The sequence below is a fragment of the Papaver somniferum genome, chromosome 2, assembly GCF_003573695.1.
Source record: "Papaver somniferum cultivar HN1 chromosome 2, ASM357369v1, whole genome shotgun sequence".
NCBI classification, from domain to species: domain Eukaryota; kingdom Viridiplantae; phylum Streptophyta; class Magnoliopsida; order Ranunculales; family Papaveraceae; genus Papaver; species Papaver somniferum.
This window is the reverse complement of record NC_039359.1, coordinates 125,462,473-125,470,764: the sequence shown is the minus strand read 5'-3', so window position 1 is coordinate 125,470,764 and position 8,292 is coordinate 125,462,473.

Genomic DNA, 8,292 nt, shown 5'->3' with positions numbered 1-8,292 from the left:
TCGATGTCTTATCTACAAATTTTAATGGTTAAGCAATAAACTTCATATTGTATTCCTTAATACTATGTCTATCTAGAGTGTTCATACTTCGTAGTTTCGTTTTCAATATGCACGACTTGAAAGATACATTAGGGAATGAAACAGTTCAAGTCAAATATCACTAACCTCAAGTGGAAGGATGATGTTGTCGTTGTAGCTTCTTACTTCTTCACTTCTTCAAGTCTTCGCAATACTTGTAATGTCTCATATCCTAATACTTTCAAGCTAACCTATACGAAGTTGACTTTAGTACATAATCAAGCGACTCTTAAAATGAGTTTTGATTCACTAAAATATGACAACCAAACTTGACATACCAACGCTTGGTGGGTTCAACCGAGCTATGCTCTAACAATCTCCCCCTTTGTCAATTTTAGTGACAAAACTCTTACAATCATATGGATAAACAAATTACTAGAATTCATTATACATACGCTTGATTCCCGAATTCAACAACACGATAACCTGCATTCATTCAATCCTTAAATGCCGTTGTTGACATTATAATAACAAAGCTAATCCTCCCCCTAAAGGCGAGATTGGTAGATTTCGTCAATCCGCACGTCTTTGTTATACCAATTAATATGATATGCTACTCCCCCTTAGTCTATGCTTTCACTCTTTCGTTAGATAAACGTTTAAGCACAAATGTTCTTTTCCTTAGTGATACCAATCAATATAAAATCAATACCAGTATCACTTGTTTACTCCATATATTTCTCCCCCTTTTTGTCACAAAATGACAAATAACCGAAAAAATAAAGGACAACACGAAAAGAATCTTACAAATCTCAAAATAGACTTGCAAACCTATAGAGTTAAGCACGAGGGTTCCACACACCATTTTTGACAACCAATATCAAAACCGAAACTACAAAGTAATTTGTTTTGATATGTTATCAAGGAAACAATCGCCTGAATAAATTTTCCCAATTTAGTTTAGCAAACCAAAAATCAACTAAGCAACTTAGTCCCTTTGCTAACCCGATTGTAAAAATACAACCGCTTCATTCGATAAGACCAAAATAAAGATAACTCTATTTCTCTCATCAGGTTCTAATTATCCATATAACTTAGACCTTTCAATTTTAAACAAGACAAGTACTAGGTTAGTTAACTAGCATTTCTTGTTAAGGCATTCGATTAGACTTGAATAACCGAAACCTCCACTTTCATAAGTTTAACTAAGATAAACTTAGCTCCTCTTATCCGGAATCAAATTGGACTAAACAATCCATCCCGTAAACCTTTTCTTTCGTTCATCCATAAATAATTCATACAAACCAAACAAATCAACTTGCAAAATTATTCACCTCAACCGGAATCAATTGAATCAACATAAGCATTAAAACACCGCAATTGCACCGAAATTTTGTAAGCCTAAACAATTGATACCACACAATAAAGCAAGATAACAATAGTTTTTCTTAACCGAAACCAATTGAATCACACACACATCCATACACATAATGGAATAAAACATCAATTGTACCGAAATTTTGTTAAGCAAAAGCAAAATATATATGAAAATAAAAATCAGGCTTTTCTTAGACAGGAAAACAATTAACTAACAACATTATTACCTCAAATTTCACATCCACTTCTCCAATATGTTTGCATCTTCTTCCAGGGAGAATTGATATCGAAATATCATTATGTTGTTATCCTTATGCAAAACAAAAGAATAACAACAACCAACCTTTACCGGAGAAGGGTTGAAAACCGGTTTCTAACTATTGCAAACAAAATTTGAAAAACCGTCGAAACACATATGCTTTTATGCTAAACCAAAACCGATTCAACATATTGTGACTTTTTCACATATTGTTTCTACCAGAACCCCTCATGATCCTTTGATAAAGCCTACCAACATGAGCTAGAACTTAATCCTGCTAAATCAAAAAGTCACCCAAACCATAAGGGTTCACAATATTATGAGATCGAATATCAAGGTAGTAAAACCGAAATCAAATATCCCATAAACATCTATAGCAATAATAAAGCTGTAGGATCAGAATCTCGCAACAATTATCTCTCAGCGAAATTATCAATAGTACAGCACAATAGCGTCGCAGAACAGTTTTAGAAATGATAGAATAAATGACGTCATTTAAAGTCATGAGAAAGATGTGACAATCTTGCGAAAATTAGAGAGCTTGCGAAATTAACATTTGTAAGGTTGCGAGAATATCGCAAACTATATCCGAAAATAAATGACAGATTAGCTGTCATCCACTATGTATTTCCCTATAAATAGTCATTCGAGTTGTAAAGAGAGGGAGAGATCTTTTTTGAGTAAGAAACAAGTAAATAGGAGAGAGAAAGTTCATAGCAGAGATCATTCTTGACTTCTTTATCTTTATTATGAGAACATTCAAAAATTAATCAATAAAATTAAGAGTGAAAACCTAAAAATGAGCTGATCATCCATGAAATCATATGAGTGGTGTAGTGTAGGATTTCCTGCAACTACATAATGGCGCTAGAAACAGTATTGAGTTTAAGATTATTCTAGAAAAAGCTAAAGATTGATATTGAGATTCGTGAAAATTTAAAGAAATGGCTAGAAGAAGAAATATATCCGAACAACCGACTACTATTAGAAGAAGCAAAATAATTTCTGGAAGAGAAAGAAGTGAAATGGGAGAATCTACTAGAATGAGAAATGATAGAGAAAATCAAATTCAACCGTCAATTCAACAAACACTAGTTCAAGAGAGGAATACATATTATGACAAGGTGAGTATACACACTTGGCGATCAAATTCAGCAGAAGAAATAGAAGAAGAGCAACAAAACAGAAATTATAGACAGGAAGAGAGAAATCAAGAAGTAGATGAAAGAATAATTCATGGAGGTGAGGAAATTGGAGCGTTAGAAGCATTGAGACGAAGAATACATGAAGAAAGAAGAGCTGAAGCAGAAGAACGTGCAAATTTAACAAGGCAAAATCACGAATTAAGGATGGAGAATATAAGACTACAGAATAGAAGATCGAGAAGTATTACAAAATCATATTCAAGATCGACTAGAAGAGAAATGAGGCAAAATTCACCCACAATCAATGCTGGAAATAATATTCAAGAAGAAATATCAAATCCTAATGAAGAAAATCGCGAAAATAGAGAAAGAACTGATGATCGTTACATTCCACAAAATGAAACTTTTGATGATAGGCAAATTGGAGGAAATAAAGAGAACGGACAAAATCAGGGACAAAATAATCAAGATGGCGAAGGAAATCAAGAGGAAGGAAGAATAAATTTACATGTGAGAGAAACTCAAAGAAATCAACAGACAATTGAAGAAGAAATTGAAAGACATTATGCTGAATAAGCACGTTTAATCTGCGAACGTGAAAGATTGAGAGCGGAAATGGAAGAACAAGAACTTCATGAGACAATTCTCCAGAACAATCATGACAATCGAGAAAGAAGGCGTACACAAAACCGGAATAATGATAATCTCAGTGAGGAGTATGATAGAGTAAAGAGAATGGCTGAAAGACAGCGAATTGAATTGATAAGAAATGAACAAAATAATGGAGGGGAAAATAAAAGGCATCATCAATTGCGAATCCAAGATAGAGATGAGGAAGAGAATCGCAGAAGAAGGCGAGATGAGGATAATGAAGAAGAGATGCAAAATTTCGCAAGAGAAGATAGACGTGAACGTAGAAGAAGAGGAGCAAAATTAAAGAGACCAATGGATCAAGATTCAGGTGTAAATAAACAAATCTTTAAAGAATTAGAAGAAATGAGAGGAATGCTAAATAACAGAGGAGAAGTAGGTAGAAGACAATTGGATGAAGCAATAGAAGAAGCTGCGAAAACTCCATTTACAAGGGAAGTACAATTAGGAGGAATACCACCAAAATGCAATTTGTCTGCATTAACCAGCATTTCGATGGAACAACTTGTGCAATTCAACACATTAAAGCTTATGTGAGGTGCATGTTACAATGGGAAAATCATGATGCGGTATTGTGCAAATATTTCGCATCCAGCTTAACAGGAGAAGCGTTAAAATGGTTTGAAGGTTTACCAAAGAATACAATAACCTCCTTCAATCATTTGCAGACCACATTCTTGGGAGCATATATAAGTAATAATTCCTCACGACCTGGTATAGAAGATGTGTTTGGATTAAAACAAAGGATTGGCGAAAGTTTGAAACACTTGACTAAAAGATGGAGAACTATGTGTAGCGAAATGGCTGGCCGTGTAGATGAGAGATATCTCATATTATCATTTATCAATGCTATGTTTGCAACAAACCTGTTGTATGTCCAAATTTTCAGAGTCAAGAATACGATTACAATGACTGAATTGCGAGAACTTCAAGAAGAATACATTGCTTTAGAGGAAAGACAAAATGAAATGGAATCATATCCAGTTGCGAACACCAGCTCACAAACAGCGAATGCAAGCTTATTACCCAAGCTAATAAACACAGTGGCGAATACTTCGCAAGTACAACAAGAAAAGGTGACAGTAACAATCACAGAATTGGTAGCTATGGGAGCCGAGATCAAGAAGAGTATGAAAGAGAAAGAAATTTCTACAATCGTGGAGGAAATAACAAGATTCAAAGACTCGATCAACCGCAAGAAACTTATGGAGGTCAAAGACCAAACTTTAATAGAGGACAAGGAGTCACAAGGTAATATGGGAAGAAATCAAGATGCCACCTCTAAATGCAAGTGTGGAGAAGATATGGGAAGCTATAATTTGATGGAGAATATACCAACACCATGGAACATGGGAACGGAACCACCTCCAAACCACAGAAGTCATGAATTTTGTTCTTATCATCATTTTCATGGACATACCACAAACGATTGCAGAAATGTAAAGAGAATTATTTTGAGAATGATAGATCAAGGAAAACTAAACGACTTTCTGGTAGGGCATCCAATCTCAACCATTACCACCACCACCAGAACATCACAAAGTGAATACGATGAAAAAGAAAGAAACATTCTTCATAGAAGTTGGTGCAAAAGCAAAAAATCTATTCTGTCACTCTATCGTACATTCATATAAGACAATTGAAGATTTTCATGATAATGTTTTGAGTAGAGTGTTCGCAAGAGATAATAATGGAAGAGAAATTATGAATATTGCGAAAATCTCGACTAGAGGAATGGCAAGAAACAGATCATTTCTTTTACCGCAGAAGAAATTCCCGAAGGAGAAGAGGTGCATGACAATCCATTGGTAATAAAATTAGAAATTAATCCAAAACCGAAAGAAGATGAGGATGATGAAGCTGAAGATTCATGGGCAATCAATAGAATTCTAGTCGATACTGGAAGCTCTGTGAACATCTTATTTTATCATACTTATAAAACCATGGGTGGAAGAGATGATGATCTTATACCATCAACATATAAGATATATGGTTTTAATGGTACTGCTAACAAGCCTAAAGGGGAGGTTACTATGCAAATTCCATTGAAGGGAATATCTTCTGAAATCTCATTCTGTGTCGTTGATGTAGAATCACCCTACAATGCATTAATTGGTCGACCTTGGCTACATGGGATTCTAGGTGTAGCTTCAACTTTCCACCAATGCATCAAATTCCCTCACCCCAATGGTGTAGGAATCATAAAGGGAGATTGGGTTGAAGGAAAGAGATGTTACGAAACTGAGATAGAATCTTGCGAAGGAAGAGCAAACAAGAAGGAAAACTGGCGACACAAAATCAAAGATGTACAAAGAAGTGAGAGGTTGATGGTGGATACAATCGAAAAGAAAGGAGAAGAGATGTTGCGAAATTAATGCTAGCTCAGAATAAAAAGGATGAACATACCACTACCAAGGAAGCAGTAGCAGAAAATAATAAAGAAGCAGAGGATGCAAAGGTAATAAAAACAAGAAATGTATGAATGATTAAGTTGTTGCGATAATCTCGCAATAAGTAAAATTCTCAAAAATATTTGATTGAACAACAAAATTGAGATTGCGAAATTCAGATACAATATAATGATTGCGAGACTCTCGCAGAGATAATGAATTTTACAAAAATAATCAGAGAAGAATGACAAAAGAGAAAGAGGCGAACCGTACACCCTAGTTCGCGAATACAATTTCGCAAGAGGCAAATGTAAGACCTAAAGTACGTCATAAGGGGGTACCTATTGCATGATTCAGGGAAAGGCTACACCACCGGAACCTGAGTCATGGAGATTTGGGGTCAATAAAGCCCATCCGGGAGAGGCACCTTGGATTCTCAACTTAAGCATATGACTTAGGTTGGGCGACTAAGGTAATAAGGACTCTCCCAAGGAGTGCAGATCTGATCAAGGCGCCGAGGTACACGGTTGAGTCAAGAGTGCCGGGGGCGTTTGAAGCGTCCTTGCCATTCTTGACAAGTCTTGGCTTATACTGCACTCGGCCTGAAGAAAACCCCACTTAGGGTGCAGTCTCGTAACCATAAGCCCTATAGGTAAAAGGGATAAGAGGCTGCGAAAACAACTGGTTGTTGTTAAGACTGGATGGGAGGAGCTAACCTTGTATGGTAGAAGTACGCCTCCTTGAAGGGGCAACCAGGGGGAGATAAGGGCGGCACCCTCCATTAGGGAGCTGATAAGTGTCTTAAGACGCAAATGTCATGAGGCTTTTTATTCGCAAGGATATTAAGGCTTGTCATATTTGTGCAACAATCCTGAAGAGGCAATAATACAAAAGAAAAGATAAGACGAGATCAATGGGTTTTCGCATGAAAGTGCGAAGACGTCCTGCGATTTCGTCGCAAGACGGCAATGTCATGGGGCTTTATTTTCGCAAGAATATTTAGGCCTGTCATATTGTCGCAACATTCCTGAAGAGGCCATAATACAAAAAAAAAGTTAAGGCAAGATCAATGGGTTTTTGCATGAAATGCAAGGACGTCCTGCGATTTTGTCGCAATGACAAGAGGTGGCATAATAAGACCTTTAATTAGGAAGGCAAAATAAGACCACACAGGAATGAGATTTTGAAAAGAAACAAAATTCACTTCGCAAAAGATTGCGAAATTATACAATAAGAATTTTTTATGAAATCTCTCATTTGGATTCAAATAACAGAGGCAAGTATGGGAATGTATGAAATTAGAAAATGTTATTTGTCTCCATATGAGAGATTTACTCAAAAATTCAAGAATTAATGATTTATTGATTAACTGTATTGCAAAGAAGAATTGTTTTCATTTACGCAGGTAAAATGAAAGAAACACAAATATACAGAAAGAAGAATAAATGTACAAGTATTACAAAGAATCAAAGAAAGAAGAAAGAAGTAAAGATTTCTTGGTTAATCCTTCATTATCTTCATCAGACTTCTTCATCTGCGTCAGAATCTTCATCACCATCAGAACTTCCATCACTATCAGATTCTTCATCGTCAGCTTCGCTATCAGAGATAATCAAACTGGGAGTATTCTGTGGGATTTCTTCAAAAGACAAGGATAATCAGAATGTGGGATATTATGATCATCACAAACCATTGGATGGTTTGATTGCGAAAATGCATAGCGTCATTCTTAAAATTCTCAACGGTGATTTGATTTGATTCTTAATCTAGAATACTTGTCGTTGCGAGAAGAAAGATTCTTTGCGAGTTCCTCCTTTTCAGCTTCAAGTTCTTCAATCTTTTCACGATATTATTTTCAGAATCTGAACAAAAGACAACCAATTATTAACTTGATGAAAATTCATAAGAAGCAAAAGATTAGTAAAGAAGAGCAATTAGCAACCTTCTCTGTCAGAAATCATGTCTCTAATCAAGGCTGTATGTTCAACTTGGAGACTAACATTTACGCCTAAATCTTTTCTAGCATCATCTAAAATTTTCGCAGCCCAGACAAATTCATCCTCACTACTTATGAGAAGACGAGAACGAATTTGATTTTCCCTTTCGCAGAGTTCAATATTCTTGCGGTTAGCTTCATCTCGCTCAAGTTGAACTTCAAGGAGAGCCTCTTGGAATTTCGCCAAAGCCTTGGCACCTTGATCAGAGATACGATCCTTATCATCTATGAGACCGCTAATTTTGGTTCTTAACTCATTGGTTTTCTCTTTGGAATCAATAAGGAGACGCTTAAATCTGTTGGCTAAGCCTAAACTGGATCTATGATCAATTTCTAAGAGGCGAAATTTCGATCTAAGTTCATTTAGAGAAAGAGATGAAATTCTATCATTTGAGAAGCTATTTAAGGAATTGTTAAGACGTTCAAGAAGGGTATCATTATCCAAGGCATTAGGAA